The following is a 19866-nucleotide window of genomic DNA, read 5'->3' as shown; positions in this document are numbered from 1 at the left end:
TATGTCGTGGGCTTAGTGTTTTCTCACGATCAACTCCAGACGCTTGATAGAACTGCCTGCCGCTTGTTTAGTTGCTTAAGACGCCTTCCAGCTAAACTAGACAGCTCGCAAAATCACACACTAGCCTTTATCCTACCTCTCCTCACGCCACTCTTTTATTCATTCTGTTTAAAATTATTTCTTAGAAATTCCTTCGTTCAGCTTATGATCCTTCTATACTCCAAACTATGACACTAATTACACTGATAAATAAGAGACATAAGTGAATAATGAGTTTAAATACTGATCACGTAAATGATGAAGAAATGTATTAACAAATATTCCATTTTTTTATACACTCCCTCCCTTAACCCCACGCCCTTGATAGTATTAGATGTTTACTCCAGCCTTGTTGGTTTGGTGATGATGACATCACTGGTGCAGAGTCGACGATGTATAATTTAGAAAATAATGTGACCCAACAGAGGAAAACTATTAAGAGATTGAGAAATTTCCGCATTTTTAACTGGAATAATAATATGTAACACAAAATATATAAAAATTGTGATTGCAAGCTCTCTAAGATAACTTTAATATGCAATTGAATCTCCAATTACCTTCACAGCTGCGGGATCTCGGTTAAGTAGAATAAATCAACTGGAAGCAAATGGATTGAATTAAGGACTCTTACAACTTTAATAAGACTTCATAGCTTTATTATATATCATCCATTTAAATGGAAGACGTGACTTATAGCACGATTTTGAAATATTTTTTTTACACATATTACCTGTTCGTATGAAATAAATTTTATGTGACTTTGAGATTAGATAACATTTTATCAAACTTTAAGACAATTGTAAATTCATTGATATCAACTCTGTCAAATTCATACAAGAAATAACTGCTTTGCTACTCCTAAAAATAAGAAAAATATAATTATTTTTCTCAATTCTATGAATTTTCAGATCTTCAATTTTACAAAAACGTATCTATAAAATGTAGGTGTTGACAAGCTACTTGATAGATGGCCTATAATTTAAGGTCTAGATCATATAATAATGGATCGAAATCACACCTACTCAGGTTCCAAGAAATGAGAAAAAATTTCTCTACTTCAAAAAAATTGCCAATTTTTTTCAAGATATAAATTGTGTATTCACTCATCTGAATTTTTTTTAGCAATAACTGATTATTTTTAATCATAAAAAAAGATATCGTAACAACACTTATTACTGATTTATCATAAATCTTTTTACTCAAAAAAATAGACTGCCTAAAAATATATGCACAAGATGGATGGGAGGAGTACGAGGGCGGCACCGACCGACTTTTCGTTTCAGTTTGTTTCTTAAGTTGCTTCTCATCCCCAGGCTCTTACACAATAACTTTTTCTGTTAATTTTTCAGTGATTTTACGATTAGAAGAGGGCGGTGCTCCTAAGAAAGTCTTGAAGTGGATCAACTTATGAAGATAATTATATAATGATGTTCTTTCTTTACAGTACTGTTGATACCAAATATTAAATTTTTGAATTTCAATCATTTCGGTTCTCTCTATCGTTTATCTTCATTCACATAAACTCAGATTCTAATGATATTGATTTTACTTCAGGCATGTAAATATATAGTCACCTGTATTTACATATTCCAATAGCTAAATCCAAATGCACTCGGCAAATTTAATGCTTCTGGATCATGTCCTAGTAAAACAAGTGGAAATTCGTTTTCCGGCCAAGTTTAACTAATTTTTCGTGTCCAGACAAATAAAAAGGTTCATTGAACTTGCTGTATGTGTAGCTTCCTCTTTAAATATTTACTATTTCAACTTTTTTACAATTAATGTTGAACTTGTTAAAATGTATATCGAATGACCAGAATAAATTATTCTTTTTCAAGCAAGATAATTACTTTTGTTTTTTAATTTTAACTGTGAAATGTTAAAAAATTGTTATAACAAGATTAAAATTTTTTTGTAATGCTCATGAGTAAAAATGTTGAATAACAGACCACCTTCGAGACTTTTTAGGAGAATAGAATAAGTTTTTCGAGTGTTTATTTATCCAATATTTGACTTTAGCCGGATTGCGTTGACTGTCCCAACCAACAATTTGACCGCTTGTTTGTAGCCCATCTCCCAAAGTTAAACTCACGCACGTTAGTTTAGGATTTAAGGATTTTTTCGTTTATTATTAAAAGGTTTGTATCAATAGATTAAGTGACTTCTTTATCGGAGACATCTCAATAAGGTGTGTGTATAAAAAGTATAGTCAAAGAAGCCAAATGATTCAATTTATTTTCTATCGTCAAATCCCGGCTGCTCTATCAATTCCTGCCACACAAAGGATCAATCTTGACAAAGGATATGCTTTCTGCAAACTATCATCATCGTACACAGTTGATCCCTCTGATCTAGACCTCAGCGGGTAGTCTGTAACATGAATCAAATAAAGATCCATCCGGTATCGCACGCCTGAAAAAAAAATAGTAGGACATTCAGATATTCTGACCATTACACCTGAATGGTCAGCAACAGAAATAGAAAAGGCCCAGCTTAGGCTCTTGATCTGACCGACCCACTTCCGCTAGAACTCAAACAAGTTCCTGAAGATCAACGGTAATAATGACGAATGCTCCTTTCATCTTGTTCTTACTTAAAAACTCAACAGTAAGTACCAGTTTCTCTTACTTGAATGTCTTGTTTCGCATCAAAGCTGCAGAAATTTATCCAAGTGACGAATTCTCTTGATTTTTATTTCCACCTATAACTCATCATGTGACACTTGAAGAACCAGCTCGTGAAAAATAACAAGTAGCTTTTCAACAAGTCGAGCAGAAACCTCCCAGAAGTGGTTAAAACCATGATGGCATAAGAGAGCAATTGTTTCTTTTTTTTTTTTTTACTTAAAGTTTTTCCAATTGCTTTTTACCATTCTCGGATGAGAGTGATAAGTGCCAACCGCATGCTGACGTATTGCATCAACATTCCAACATCTTCCTGTCTTTTTTCTGTCACCCAGTTGGGTGGGTTATCATCCAGGTGGAACGATCGTACAGTTTTCAGCTTCTCATAGGCTTCGACATAAACAATCTTGATGATCACAAATTACTGTTGTCGAAAAAAAAAAATCACAAACGTCAACGTGTTTGCGAACGTGCGTGAAGCAAAATGGCTTTCTTTAACCAGTTTTCTTCGATTGTGATCAATCATCATCTTGGTCTTTTTCTGAATTCTCGGACATTCAGGTCGTTTTGCTTCCGTTTTGTCAGCTCTGATGGTGACATAACAACTGCGAGAATGGGCATGAAAGACCATTCATTCTAAGAACAGGGGCGTCGGGAGGCTTGGCAAAGGTAGCACCTTTTCCTCCTTCAATTCATCCTTTTTCTCATACGAAAGAGATGTAAAATGTTAGAAAAATAGTTTAAATACGTTGATTCTTAGATTCTTTCAGAATCCACCTACTTCTTCTTGGTCTACAACACAATGCTTTGTAGTAGAGAGGCTTGTTTGCTCAAGGGCTGATCTGGATGAATTGAATACACTCTGTCAGCATATATAGGGCTCATGTGTATTCTATACCCAAGTATTTAGGGGTGGGGATACAGGTCGTGTGGCTCCACGTGTTTATTTAGGATCATCTAGCCAAGTCCTCTGAGAAAATCCTTCGATGAAGTTACACATAATAATTCAAATTCTACAGCTTTTAACAGATTGTGATAAATCTCTAGGGAATTCTCCATTTTCGCATATGCTCATCCGTGAAAATATATCGCTTCCGGTAGACTTATCTTTTTGTTCCTTTGTTACTTCATAATTTGTTATTTGTTGAACACGACTTATATTTCTTAAATAAATTTATTTATTGATTAAATACAATTCTTAATTAATTTAGAGTTCTTTCATAGTGTGATTATAATAATAATAATAATGAAAAGAAACAAGTAAATAAAAGATTTTTTAATATTCACGGATTTTATTATATGAATGGAATTAATTAATCATAATCCAACTTGTAAAATAAATTATTTATTATTTGTATTAATTATATTCAATATTGTTAATGTTTGCTGTAATTTAAGCAAAGATATTAATTCATAAATATAAATATGAAAGTGTTGAAGGTATTGATTGAATGTACGTAGTAGTGTGCACATTCAAGTTTTAAATTAGGTTGAAGATTAATTTTAATTGACTTCCGTCAATAAATTTAAGGCTTTTTTGCTCCGGAACTTGGTAAGAAAAACCGTTCTCACTTCCTGTTTGTTATTGACGTCATTCTAGACTTCTGCAGAGGTCTTATATCTGACCCAGAGCTCCGTTTTGTTGAACGTGATTTTATTAAAAACCAGGAATTCATTCATCTCCACTCTCGCAACTCAATTTTTCTTCTTTTTTTTCAGTAGCTTTCGGTCAATGAAACTCACCAGATCTCATATGTCAGCTTGTGCACTTGAAGGAAGAAGTTTTAAGTGCATTTGCGGCTTCATTCAAGTGGCTTTTAAATGAAAAATTGTAGTAGTTTTTTTATTCCTTTTCCTCAATCAGAAAAAAAATTATTTTTTTTATGATTCATGATGATTTTAATGATCATCCGGCTGAGGTTTTGAATTTTTAAAGATGTTTTACACTCAAAAAGTGACAAATTTGAACAATGATTCAAAACTAGGTACGCACGTGCCAAGAGAAACTCACAGATGGCATCTTATAAAACATAATGAATGTCTCGAATGACTTTTCCAGAAAAAATGAAAGGTTCTAGCTTCCGGTTTAGGTAGCATTCATCTATTTAACTGTAAACAATTAAGGCAATTTATATTTTCCAAGCTAATTGATACTAGGAAAATTGAAATAATAAAAAAAAAATTCCATGAATTTATAAAAACGTCCAATGAATTTAAAAGAATATCTAGTTATTACATTTTTTAAATTGTAAAATATTCCTAAAAGGAAACAGAATTTAATAAACCATTCAAATATTCAAAGAATCAAAGGAAAACAAAATAGCGTAAAAATTTTAAATTGCAACCTCTTTATTTCCTGTTTACATTTCCTTGAATCGCATGCATCTTTAAAGAACGCTGATACTTTTTCTTCAGTTGGCTCACGCACTGAGAGAATTTGAGAGCTTTCGTAAACTTCTTCAAGCGAATAAGCAAACTCGCAGACACAGACTATTTTTACTATTACAGCATTAAGGATATCGAATGTCTTTTTTTTTTTGGCTCACTACCTTCGAGCGCTTCTCTCACACCTGTACAATACTTCATACATACATGTTCGAAAAAATTCTAAATAGTATAGTGTACCAAAATTCTTTGTACAATGCAGAAGCGCAGCCTGCAGTTCCGCCTACTTCCGGTCCCATCAATACGCTTTGGACTCGCTCGACTATCCTCAGCAGTTAAGCCACATAAAGTGGAGACATGTCCTTTTAGTGAGCATTTTTTTTCTAGAATTTATACAAAATCTTCTCGATCTTCTTGAGGATAATATTATTATGTTAAAGATCTACTTGACATATTTATAATAAACTCAGTAAGATCAAAGAAAAGCGTTTTATCTTACTTAAAAAAATTCTCTTTCTAGTGCACTTGTGAACTCAATATTATGGTAAATGTTCAAAAGAATATTTATTTATGCTACTGATTAGCCTTTATTTAGAAGAGTTGATTTTTATCAGATATATTTATTTTTTTCTTTAAATGTTATGACAAGAATTACGGTATAAAAGTATTGAACAAAAAGTGTATTCTCAGTCTGGTAAAATATCTTAATATTCTTGTCTAGATTATCTTTTAAACCATTATCCTGGACTAGTTTCTTTACAAATGGGATGTGAATAGATTCCCGCTGAGCAATTGAGAGGAAAACTAGATCTGCAATCATTTGAGAGATTTGTAGAACGGATTTGCTGATTCGTCCATTTGAATTTGTCGAAACAGTGTATTGTCCATCAACGATGCAGAGAATAAAAAAGAGCACACAGCACTGTAGACAATTCTAAACTGCTTTCAGATGCATCTATCGTTTTAATGAATAGATTCAACAGAGCTTCGTCAGCTTATTAGTCGAATGTCCGGTTCTCTTTACTTCTAGGATTAATGCTAACCAACATTTTAAGTCTTTGAGAAACGAGCTATCATTTATTTATCTATTTTAAAACTCTAATTTATTTTTCTAGCTTGATAATTTTTCACGACACCAATTTTACCACCTTTGGTGTAACATTTTTTGTAGAAACTAAAATTAGAAATCATCATTCTTCAATTAACTGATTTCTGACAGTTTCTACTTGGTACTCTTTCATTAAGTAAAAGCCGAGCCACCAAAACTGTCAATAAAACAATGGTTGAAGACCTTTGGGGAACTCTGTAATTGCCTTCCGAAACTAACATTTTTGCGGTAATTACTTTTGTCACTGGGTGGAGCACCAAATGAAAAAAAAAATACTAAACTTACAATATGCTCATGATTCTGCAAATGTTACAAAGATAATATCCATAAAAAATTTACACAACCGGCGTGAATTTTCATGGCAAGGGTGAAAATGGGTGTGGTGGCAATTTTCCAGAAGAATTATTGGTTTTCTAAAACAAAAAAGTACATCTCGCTTTCCATATGGCGTTAAATAATTAAAAAAAAATATATATATTGTTTTTAAATGCTAATTTTAGCTACGACCTTGCATCAGCATTTTTTTTTAGTTCAGGTTTAAACAAGATCAATGATTTTAGGGAAGGTAAATAAATAGCAATGATAAAGGGATTAAAGCAAATGAATTGTAATTTGAGTAATCTATTTAATGAAAGTGAAAAAAATAGAACAAAGCCTAGCTAAAAAGTGTGAATATGATCTAACAACCCTACTCATCACAAGAACAATAATAATTAGAAGCATTCATCACAGTATCGTGAGATCTCATCTCATATGCAAAAAAAATTCAACATCCAAATAAAGCAGTGAAACTCAAGTACTATTGTTGATTTTTTTGTTTTGCATTTACTTGAAAAAAGTTCTAAATAGAGAAGTGCTTTTATGAAATAATCATTGGAGAGGAACGAGTAGACAAGTAAGGGGAAGATCGTGTCTCATTTGAAGAGTGCAGGTGTATTTCACTGGCAACGCGCAATTTGCTGTGGGTCCATCACCAAAGCTGGCAGGTCAGATTTTTTTTCATGGCGAAATCGTGGCATAATAGAGAGGAATCTTTTGTTCCTTCCTCTCGGATGACCTTTAGACTGTCATTATCTCACAAGAACCGGAAACTGTTGCTGTTGGGTTGATCAGTTATGATGGATATTTACGGTGACTTCTCTGAAGCAAAAGAAATTGAAGATACCGGTTCTCTATGTCCAGAGAGAGAGAAATTGGAAGAGCATATAACATCAAAAGTTCGGGCTTTAAAAAATTAATTATAGCATTATCGCAGTTGGTGGTATTGCAATCATTTTAGATCAATTTTTCTTCTCGATTCTCTTTCATCTTACATTACATCACTCTTATTATCTTTATTATTAAAGTGTTGCAATTATAGTCAAAGTCCAGGAAGCGACGTCAAGGAAGCAACAAAACTAGATGTGAATCATTCACTTTTGATGTATACTATTACCATGAAATGGCAACAACAATCTTTGCTATTTTATTTCCAGAAATTTCATTTTCTGTTCTCTCGAAATACCTTTGATTTATTTTTAACTCTTTTCCGTTTATATCGAAGTCCTTGCTATAAATTCAAGAATGGCAGAAAAAAGTTAATATTACAACAAAAAAGTTTTCATGAACTCATCTCTTATTGACAAAGCAAAACGACAATTGGACAGATGTTGAACTTATTTCGTAACTATTTGCCTCTTCTCTGGCGCAGCACCCGACAAAGTTATCTACTGAAGCCCTGAGAAGTCATGCGAGAGTATAGGATCAACTTCGAAGTTGAAACATCTGCTGAAACACGAGTGAGGTCAATGGAGTGCGAGGCACGAGTTTACCCAGTGAAGCCGTGCATTGTATATACCGAAGAATTCCAATAAACGTGCAAACAAGAAACAAGTTATCCACATGAATATCGATTAAATTTTTTCCTCCAACTGTATAGCAACGATGTCTAGCTAGGCGGTCGGTTCAAGCTCATTAACGAGTTCTACTGCAACAACTTTACTTGGCTATGAGGCCACGAGCTGAATTGAAATCGTTCAATGGTGTTCCTTCCTCTTTCACATCGACTCGATTACTTTACTCTCTTCAACAACCGATCATCATCTCAAGATAAGAGTCTTTCGTACTCAACTGGTGAGAGACGTCCTGTGGAGTCCACCAAGAAGCTGTGATCTGTACAATCTCCAATCTCTTGTCTTTTCATTGAATCATCATTCAATAATTTAATCATTACTTGGACTCTTTTCTTCATACAGAACCCATTATATTACTTAGACATTTTAATCAATTACTTATTTTGTTTAAAAAACTCTAGCATGCCTTAGATGATATCTACTATCATTTCTTTATAACCTAATTCACGACATTGGTATCTGATATATAAGGTGTTGGACGTGAATTAAAGTAAATAATATAGAAGAGAAGGCAATTTGAATTTAAATGGATACTTCATTTTGCGAGCAAAAGCATTGGTATTTGGGTCCAATTTGAACTCATCCAAGACACCAATCAGGTTATATTTTTTTGCCATAGGTGGTTTACCATTGAAAGGACGTTGAGAGAGTGCGGGCGCCAGATAAAAAGTCAAATCGTTGAGAAGTACAAATGACTTGGACTGGTATACGAATATAAGCGGCACAGTGGCAAAGAGTGCCTTAAGCAAGTGGTGGGTGAGCTTGAAAGAATGAATTGCGGTTGCGAGCACAACGATAAAAGGTGATCGATGAACGAAATAAACTTTTATCGTGTGGGATACCAAGTTGCTGCGTTGGGTTTCTTGTTTAAGTCTCTCCCAAATGAATGGAATCAGAGGTTTTTATTTGATTGCAATTGCACCGCAGGTATTTTAATTCATTTGTATGAACATTCCTGTGGCTATTGAGTGTTCTATGACCTCGATAAACGTATTTCAACCAATACTGTTACCTAATAGAAGCATCACATTATCTATACAATGAGGTCGAGCTGATCAATAGCATCAATAGCAAGCTTCAACCACTAGAGTATTGACATATCGACCCAGGCTTCACAAACATGATTAAATTTACCCGCAATAATACCACTATCCAAGCAGCTTCCTCTCTGTACATTCATTAACAATCCCAATTTAGGATAGAGCATCTCAAGTTGCTATGCTCTCATGAATTACCGTTTCTTGCATCATTCTTGGTTTAAAGTTTCAAGATTCTCTCATCCAAGTTCCTCTGGCTCATCGAATCGGAAACTTTCCAACTCTATTCAGCAGTTCTTCAATCTATCTTTTAGAAGCCAAGTGGGTATTCAAATGTACTCGGAGCACTTGAGTAGAAAGATTGTAATGTAATTGTCCCAAGTATCTATATGGTGATTACTCGAGCTGGAATGTTGGTGGTTTTTGATTAGCATGCGACACAAATTGAAAAAAAAATAAGATTAGTAGCATTGTAAAGTCGAATAATTCGCATTGGTTTATTTTGGCAGGTGGTGAATGAAGTGATTTAAAAGACATTTCATTGCGAATTTTTATTTTTTAAATGGACACAAAGTTGAAGTGCGAAAACTTTCGAATGCCAGGTGAATATGATATTTTAAAAAAGCATTACAAATGATTGGCAAGCGTATTAATACTAATTACTGCGTTCCCAGTTGTCATGACAGCTTGTCAAGTGTCATTGAGTTACTTTGCGATGAATGCAACTTTCACGCGCACGCGCTTTTGTAGATTATTACGCGTGCCTTTTTCTTACACATACATACACAAGGACACCTGCGTGGCTTTAATAGAGTAGGGATATTATTGTGGAAGATTTAATGCAGGTATATCATTGCAATCCCACGTGTAGTTCTTTAAGATGGCATGTGGAAAAAATCCGACGTACACAAGACAGATATAACCGAAAGCTACGGTCATCCCTGGGACTGATTCTTCGAGATAGTGACCAAGTACGTTAGAAATAAAGGTAAAAAGGATATAAGCAACTCTACTGAATGGCACAGCCGCAAGCAAGATATCCGGACAGCATTATTCATCGCGAGGAATCCCAGGAGTGACTGCGCAAAAGCCACGTCTGCAAGTTTATTCGCCTTGGGTGCAGCAGTCTCAAGAGTCGACTCACACACGCGGACAAGCAAATATGTATCAACGCCCCCTTCTCTTCAAAAGCTAAGAGTAGGACTGACTTGTCTTATGTGAGTATAACGCCGCGAGGCCGAAAAAGAAGACAAGTCCAAGAAGGCAAGCAAGAGCAGGCAGGTGTTTCGCGGCCCGAGATCGTTCTCTCGCGTTTATGCGCGCACGTGCTTTATTGCTTGGTTTGCGGGCACACCCGGTGACTCGTCCGATGGAGCTTCCTCGTCAATCAGAGAACAACCGTCTCTCTTTCGACTTTATGCACCAGCATACTTTGCTTATGCTCATACGTGTGGGGCGTACATCGGCCTCCGGGGTCGCGGCCCCCCTCGAGCAGGTGCCTGATACGAGTATGAACTTGCTTACTTACCCTCCGGCACTTGATTTAACGCCGACTCCGTTATGTTCAAGATAAATATGACAAAATTCATAACACTTGGAGTACGATTTAACAAATATAATATAATAGCTTACTTTCAAAATACCCTTCAGCTTCAGTTTTGGACTCTGAAAAAAAAATTTTAACAAGTCGAATAGAATTATCTGAGTATTGGTTTATTCTAATGTTTCATTGAATTGATCACTTCTTTTTCGATCATCCATAGTATCTGAGAAAGTGAAAATGAATCTAATGTCATTTATATTTAGACTCACCATAATCTTGAACCAAGAATCAAGCTACATTTTTTTTTCAATTGAAATTTCGTTAAATTTAATAAAATATTTTATCGCGAATATTTCAATTTATTTTTATTCATTATTAAATTTATATTTCCTCGTAATTTAAAATTCTACAGAAATAATAAAGCTACAATCAAATAAGTACCCTTTTTATTAATGTAATTATCTTTTTTATAGTTAGTTTTTTTTTTCAAGTAATCAACGATTAATCGAAAACATGTTTTAATACTTCATATAAATATTCATCAGCAAATTGAGCCCTTCTTTTTGTTTTATTATGAGTAATAAAACATAAATTTCACGTGAATGAAAATAGACTACGTGAAAAAATACCTTTATAGAATGTAAATAAATTATTTCTATTTTATAATTCGTTTTGAAAGGAAAAAAAAATACTTTGATTTATCTTCTTATAGCTCAAGCATTCTTTCGGAGATTATATCAATAATAAAATGAAAATTAAATATTTTTGTCGTTAACTTTACACTTGAGTATTTAATTTATCTGCACATGGCGCTGATTAAAAGAATAAGAATGTGAGAGATAGACAAGAGAAGTGATCAGTTGATGAACGATGACGAATGAGGGGTCCAAACGATCTTCCCTCTTTCGATGCCGTCGGCATTTGTACTCTTTCCCTCTTTTTACCTTCTTCTTTTTTCTTCTTTAATATAGATAATAGTCTGAACGCTGATTAAAGTATTTCTTAACTTTACCGCGAGATACCAACATCAGTAGTAATAAACCGCCAGTAAAATTAGCCAGCGAATGATCGATGATGCAAGAAAATGATATAAAAGTGTCTTACGTGTTAGAATTCACGAATAATTGCATTGGTACAAATATAAGCCCGTCAAGTTTTACGAATTCCTGCTGAGATCACGCAGCATGTAGTCTTGTGCTGGCCAGGATGATGCCCTCAACATCCTCTTGCTGGATAGTGGGAGGTTGTCAGGGTCATTACGTTCTCAGCTCACGAGAGAAAAGTAAAATGCATCAAAGGAAGTGTAAGATTTATTTCAAAACAACTATTTTCAAGATACCAATGAATTGATGCTCAACTAAAATAGTATCCTTTTTTTAGTACTTACTATTTTATTTATTCCAAAGCTACGACATTTATAAAGATGAAAGTAAATTTCTCAGCTATCAATAGAGACGATTTTTAGAAGGCTATCTCGGTAATTTAGATTGAAAATATCAATAAAAAAATATAATTCTCCTACAGAAAAATATTTTCGAATAATATTTTTATCTGAGTTAAAAGGAGAAACTTGTAGTGAAGGATCTTTCTTGAGAAGGAAGATAAAAGGTATGATGTTTATGCGTGGAGACCGAGAGCCACGTATATCTTCAGCATGCACATTAAGAGGTCACGCTCCGGCAGGTGGCGTGCGCGTGATTCACTTGATTCTGTCTTCCTTTTCATGCTAGATGATCAGCTATTCACTCACACTTGTGAGTTAATTGTCGTGCGGACATTGATTTAAAACTTTGGCTCTTTTTCAATCAGGATTGGCGAGATAATAGAATGGAGCAGCCTCTTATTGGAATGATAATGGAGGTATAGCAACCCCAATCATTCCGACTGATATTATGAGGACCAGGAAGGAGGAATTGTATTGGGACAGAAAAGAAAGAAGAGGTGATTGGACACGCGCAGCTTTGAGTGATTATAAAATAATATTGAAATCCTTTGGTGGGATTGAAATGACATCTGCAATCCACAGGATACTGCACGATGGTATCTCATAAATTTTTTTAAACATTTGATGATGATCGCTCTTAAAGCGGCGTCAAGATGAAGGAGAAGGTACTGAATAATCCACTGCAGACTTAACAGTAGTTGTAATGAGCATGCAGACTGTGCGGGAGTGCAATCAGACTTAATCTCGTTGCCAGGAAACTCTTTCTTCGTGATATAACTGAACATACATCAAGTCTACCCCCAAGAAGAACCCATTGTTCCACCTGGTAGCTAAACATTCTTTAAATACTTCTCTCTTTGATATTAAAGTAGAATAAATTTTTTTTTTCAACAACTTTATTTGCTACTCAAAATAAATTGAATTTTTTTTAACTGTATTTTTATAGCTTTTGACGACAGAAAAAACGAACAATTCTCGAAACTATATCAGCAGTATTCCTCAAACAGAAAACCGATAAAATTTTTTATACCATTTCTTGCTTTTAAATAAAAGTTTTAGGTATGATAACAACTTTTCCATTTTCAAAACACTTAAAAATTATCTAAAGTCCTAAAAAGAAATATAAAACAGATAGTATAGAAAATAAGTTGATAAACACGTTTATACTGAGATCTCAGTGCTATTTATTTTTATTGTGTATTTAATTTTATTTAAGAAGAAATGATTTGGACTTTTTTTTTATTAATCTCAAGCAATGGTCTTTTAAAGAACATTGAAAAATGGCTAATGAATAAATGTTATTACTACAAGTCTTGTAAAAGTATATGCAAGGTTATCTTTACGGTGTTTAAATCTAAAGCTCATGAAGAGTTGAGCACGACACGGTTGCAATTGCTCCGCTCACGGATCTCAGTTCTTCTTTATCTTTCAGGTTTCTTTCTCTCCCCCGCTCAGTCTCATTTCGCTCTTACTCTTCTTGGAACAATCACGGTAAAGTGCATGGACTCTTACTGTGGCACGAGCACTACGTCAAGCCTTTCCAAAGGTGCAGCTGCGCATCAGCTTTATACACGTCATCCATGCAGAGACTCTTTTAAACCAACTGCTTACTCAGTATTATCAGATTATAACTCTACACTGACCTAGGATAATACTGTAATAGAAGATTGAAGTAATATCTATCGTAAACGCGAACGTGACGTTGAGGAATGGGCTATGAATTATTTAAAGTCGGATATCATAGTCCGATCTTGTTCCCTCGATGAGCTCTACAAAATGATCTCTTGGGCAGACTTAAAGACCACCTGGAATGAAAGTAGATGTTCGTCTCGGTTGTTTCCAAGGTATATTATTGTCACCCACTTGTTACAATCTTTCTCAGGTCTATCTAATTTTTTTACCGCCATATCCTGACATTCAGCTGCACTCACTTGCACTCACCGTAAAATGGCTAATGCGTTGAAGATGGTTTCATATCTTACACTGCCATCTGGTCTCATCTGACACCTTGGGTGGCGTCTTCATTTAGTATAGATATCTATCCTCATCTACCTTTTAACCAATTTTCTCATGTTTTATCTTTTGTGATATTACTGATTCAACGCTTAATATTATTAACTCTATTCAACTTATTGTGCCAAGTATTTTTGCTCAAATGAATCATTCTATGTTTCTAGTTCATTTTGGCTATTCAATTGATTTTATTGTGTTGGAAGAATTTTTATTTTATCGACCCTGAATATACTTTGGATGACCGTCGAACTCATGGTGAATTATCCTTGGCAGCTATCTCGCTGAGGCTTTGCAATTTTTACGGACTACGACTTTGAACGATTCGCTAATCCTGACGGCTGCTATTTTTCATGTTCTCCATCCAAGTCTCTAGAATAAACTTTTTATTCTCATTTTTAACTTTTACTTTTTTTTAACACACTCTTATGGATCTCATTCAAAGACCGAAGAGTCTATACCTACTCACGGCAAACGGCCGATATTTAAGTCTTTGTAATCCGCAAAGTTCGGCGGGGGAGCTCTTCAGCGGTGAGTCACGGCAGGTGCTCGTTGTTGCGAAAATAAGTGAATAAAAATTTAGTAAGAATAAAAAGTCATTTTCTTTTATGATATTCTTTGTGAAAAAATTAATATAAACAATAATATATACAAAAATTGTGGAAACTTAAATAACCTCTTGGCTTGATATAAAAACTTTTCATTTATTCGAATCCACGAATGTTAAGGTACGAACAAAACTCATTCATTGTATTTTATTTGTGATATATCATGCTACTTATTGATTGTTTATGTTTAGATAGTCTGCACGTGTACCGATTGATAACGGGATTACGTCATAGGTTAGGTTTGTTGTTGATCCAACGATATCTAGAACTGGTTAGGACGCGAAAAATAAAAAGCACTCAGTTCATGAGAATCACTCATGCAGTCAAGAGATATTTTTCCATCTCCCTATTTGAATAAATGGAATTTTATATTTTACTTTGATTAATTATGAAGCTTAATTTCTTTTGATGATCATTTCTATTAGAGTAAGTACCTATTGAAGATATTTTAACATTTAGAAGCAAAACATATCTCGTAGATAGAAATAATTATTTTCTCATTATTTGTAGGTTAGGTTTGAAAGGTACAAGAACATAATCAGCTAATATAAAAAGCAGAGAGATGTACATGTGAGTTTGAATCAAGTAAAATAGAAAATTACTGCCAATGAAGAGCATCTTGCTAGCGCAATGCTTGCTGATTCTATTTTCAGTGTAAAAATAAGAGGACAGGTGGTCGAGACTAGGTGAGTATACATCAAACTATATACATACTTGGTGTATTTTGTTCTTCTCATTACATACTTATTTCTACTTTCTCTCACATAACAGCAATTTCATTTTGCGAGTAACGCCTTCATATAATTTACTCATTTTTTTGTTTCATTGTCATTAATATTATTTACACCCAAATGAATTTAAAATGTTTTTTTAGCTTATAATATTTTTTTATTAATTATCACACATAAAACGTATAATATAATAAACACAACGGTATATTCATTCGCTACATTCTATTTTATTGAATAATTATTTGCAACAAAAACAATTTATAATAATGTTGCAATACAATGCTATTTGAAGTTTAATTCTTTTGTCTTTATATTAAATTCCAATCAGTTTTAAGCAAATCAATATTTGTTGAAAATTATATTATTTATATATTTTGTAAGCAAAAAAAAAAAATATTTTGGGTTTTTTTTCTTCAAAATAGAATTAGAAAAAAGTTAAGAACTTTATCCAATGAAAATTGATTACCTCACGTTCATTAGAATGTTTTGAAATCGTCATGCACACCTTTAAGATCACCGGGAGGTCTTAAAAAGAAAAAAAAGATTTCTAGGTGGTCTTAATAATAGGAAAATAGCAAACATGATGTATTTCCTCTCTTATTGTGGCTTTTATTCCCACCTGAAAATTTCACTGGCACGCGTTGCTGATTTACTCAAACAGATTGAATAGACTTTTGGACATCAGGAGTGTTCCTCTTTACAAGTTTGATCAGTCAAGGAAGACATCACGTGGGCATAGGATAAAGAGATTTCCGGAAAGCGTCGACTGCTGTAGACAATTAGATTCACACAGTTGTCCAAAAGTTGTTCCAATATTCGGTTAGAACGTTAGGTATTGTTGTCACTCTCAGGCGTGGTTCAATGAGTACAAGCGTAGGAAGGTATTGTCACAACTCTGCAGTGTCCCTTGCACTGCTTGGCACAGAGCCAACTTGTTTTCTGGTCTAAGAGACATATCCAAGAGGATTCAACGCCAAGTCTCATCATCTTCGACATTTCAATGGAGGTAAATTGTAAGCAGTCAACCACATACTGTTGAAAGTAAGCAAGAGACATCTTGGGAACCAATCAACAGCCTGTAATATATGAAATAACATCAAGTGTGCTTGTTTTTTTTCAAGATTAAGTTTGTTGTTTATGAAAACATTTCCATTAGACTGTCCGCCTTCTGATAATTTTCTAATATTTAGTATTTTAAGTGCATTTTCTTAATTCATAAAAAAATAATACCAATTATTTCTGTTTCTCAAACAGTCTCTCTTCTGCTTCTCCTTTACAACATTTGAGGATAACGAGTGAAAGAGAGAGAGAGAGAGAGAGTAATAAAAACAACCATCCTCACGATTCGTCGCATGGGATCATCACGCTTGTGGGTCCTAAAATAACCAAAAGCCATCGACGTCGTTCAACATGTATAACGAACATACTTAAGGAACAAGCAAAGAATTCTCATTGGAGCAGTGTGGTCACGACCTATTCCAGCTATGGTTTGACAAGTTCTCGATCTTAGCGTGAGGTCCATTCGGTGAGATGTCCTGGAGGATTTTCTACCAAGCTACGGTGATGTTTCACTGCATAGTGTAGCCTGTAATGTCGTCTGGACAATGACCACGTAGCCAATGTGCAGCGTCACGCGCGCGCCATCCTGTCGCCGTTTGCACTCGGTCACGGCGTGGGGTCTTTGGCTTTATGTTCACGAGGATCAGGATTATACCAAAACATGCACTACAAGATCAGGTCAAAATTTTTTTCTAAGACTGCATTAAGAATAGAAGAAGAAAAAAGTAAATAAAAATGATTCAAAATTGATGCAAATTTGAGTACAAGAGTAAAGCATCAGCTCTAGGATTAAGCACTTTGTTTTTCTTGAAAAGTCATGAGGTAAACGTCTGGTTCAGTTGGAGGATTACGAGTGGTGGATGAATAAATCAGACGAAAGAGAGAACATTAGATTTACGTCGCTAAAACAGGGGATGTAAAGAAAATGCGAATGTTTCTCTTGAGACGACTCCTTCATCCCCTCTAGAGTCCTGCATCTTCGCGTGGCTTCAAAGTCCATCGAATGCACTAACACAAGGACTCAGCAGGTCGTCCTAAGCTGAATTGAATCCCTATGAGAATACACTCGGCTGAGACTCGAACCTTTTTATATCCCATGTTTTATAAAAAATATCAAGTACGAATAATAAACAATGCCAGTGAACAATATTTAAAAATTTCAAGGAAGATATTTCAATGATTTTTAATGCAGATGAAGCGAGATATTTAAAATGATAGGGAATAAAAAAAAAGGATTTAGGAAAGGTTAAAGGATCACAGCGATATAACGAAGTGACAACTGAGTAGGTGGACACTGTACTCGTTGTATAGCTTCAAGAGACACATCACGATGAGCTCCACAGCGTGAGTTCGTATTATTTGGTGCAAGCATTCTTACAAGATCCCCATGACGAGGCCACGAAGTCGTTAGGCACCATTCAGAAACTCCTTAAGTCGCTATCTAGTAGCGATTATTTTGTCCTGTTAGTCATAATCCAAAGATTGGACTCGACTAAAGAATAAGAGAATAAAAAATTAAGATTAATCGTAATTTTACTAGAATATATAGTTTAATTCTACATAAAAAAAACATCCTTTTTAATATCTGGCAATAAACCATAAATAAACCTATTCATTAAAGAATTTATAGAATTTATAAAGAGAATAATATTGAAAAAAATTTGAAATATGCTGAGGAAGAATGTAGGAATATTTTTTTGATTCTCAAATTATAAAACAGTTTACGAATAATTTTTATAACAGAAATAAAATTGCTTTCCTGTGAACTCTCTCACATGTCGACCGGAAAAAAAAAGCTTGAGTTGAACGAAATTCTTGAAATGGATATAGAAACATCACAGACACTCTATTCATTTTCTTTTAAGGTACAAGAGTCATCATTATCCACTGATGAAGCATCAAGTGCAGTTGACGTATTTACCCCACGATACAACGCAGCCTTTCAGTTTCATCAGTCAAAAGAAAAGCTATCCAGAGTGAGAAAAAGACAAGCCTTCGCTTTATATTGGATTAGGTCGAGTTAGGGTTCATCAAAAATTTCGTTTCATGGTAACAAGGACATGTATTTATACTCCATAATGGCAGCAAAAAAGCTAAATAAAAGTTAAGAATGAATGAAGAGTAAAATTATCAGACATTAGTCGACCTTATTCTTCACTTTTTTATTTTATTCATTACTAATCACATTGTGAAATTATTCCAATTACAATGATGAACACTCATCGATAGATAATTGAAGTATAATGATATCTATAGAAAGCTGACGATCGAACTTTTATTCCTCTCGATTCGTCGCTTCACTCGTTCTATTCATCGTGAAGAAATTGGATCCAATCTCCTTCCAATCTCAGGAGTTGAAAGAGTATTATACTTCTCGTAGTGGCTCAAGGACGACGTAAAATAATCAGAGAAAAATCTCTATCGTTTTTAACTCTTCAAAGATAAAAATAAAACAAATTTCAGTAATATAATCCTTTCCTTAACATCAATTCAGGGGGCTTTTAGAGCAATTTTTACAGCACTGCAATTTTTTTATCTGTCATAATCCGGAGGTTCTGTGTATGTGGAAGTATTTTTGTTAGTACCACCTGTGCGCGCCTGAGGTCGATTACAAAAAGGTTCTCAGTGTGTTTAGAAGAAGAGGAAAATAAAATAAAAAGCACAAGGAAAGTGAATAGACGGAATAGAGAGGAGGTCCTTGAAGACGCTGCGATGAGGAATCAAAAAGAAATGGCTCACAATGAACATCGTCATTTTAAGTGAGATAAAAGTACTATATACACTGATGGTGTATTATTATTGTGAAAAGACCACCGGCAGTTTATTCTCTATCCTTGTACTTTATCCTTAATGTGTTAAGAATCGAATCCATCCCACCAAAGAGTTTAATTCATCCTGAAATCCTGTGATTCATGGTTACTTCATTTAGGAATCACATCTATAACTTGAATGCAATTCAGACGAAATGATATTTCTTTTGAATATTAAATGTTAAATTTTTAAGCTTGAACTTATGAAAGAAGATTAATTATCTGCAGAATCCAGTAGTCTACTTTACATTTAAAAGATATTTTTATTTTATTCGTTTTTAACTTTACATATTTTCAAAGCATACAAAAATATATACATTTAGAAAAATATTCTACTATAAAGATTTATAAAAAGAATAACCAAGCAAAGTACGATGGATTTTTTATTGAAATAACTTCTTTTTGTAGCTAGCTTTATTTATTTAATTTCGGTTGAGAATCCTTTACTGGAGAATGCTTTGAAAATTTTCTGAAGTGCTTAAAATTAATTAAAAAGTATCGCTTGAGTACCATATAAACTTTCAATATCTAATTAACAAGAAAAAATGATTTCATATTTACTTTCAAATTCATTAT

The 19866-nt window shown here is 34.1% G+C and overlaps 2 long non-coding RNA genes across 2 annotated transcripts; one reads left to right on the top strand and one right to left on the bottom strand.

The window, feature by feature from the left end:
• Positions 1-291: 291 nt before the first annotated feature.
• On the bottom strand, positions 292-662 carry LOC118073781 (uncharacterized). Its single transcript, XR_004691138.1, has 2 exons — positions 597-662; positions 292-505 (listed from the first exon to the last, which is right to left on the bottom strand). It is a non-coding gene; the product is annotated as an uncharacterized lncRNA (long non-coding RNA).
• Positions 663-14606: 13944 nt separating this feature from the next.
• Positions 14607-18566, top strand: LOC118074050 (uncharacterized). Its single transcript, XR_004691169.1, has 4 exons — positions 14607-14810; positions 14882-15116; positions 15201-15376; positions 16676-18566. It is a non-coding gene; the product is annotated as an uncharacterized lncRNA (long non-coding RNA).
• The last annotated feature ends 1300 nt before the right edge of the window (positions 18567-19866 follow it).

Source organism: Chelonus insularis, unplaced genomic scaffold (assembly GCF_013357705.1).
Source record: "Chelonus insularis isolate UGA/USDA-ARS -01 unplaced genomic scaffold, ASM1335770v1 contig_131_pilon, whole genome shotgun sequence".
NCBI lineage: Eukaryota > Metazoa > Arthropoda > Insecta > Hymenoptera > Braconidae > Chelonus > Chelonus insularis.
This window is presented reverse-complemented; position numbering and strand designations above follow the sequence as displayed.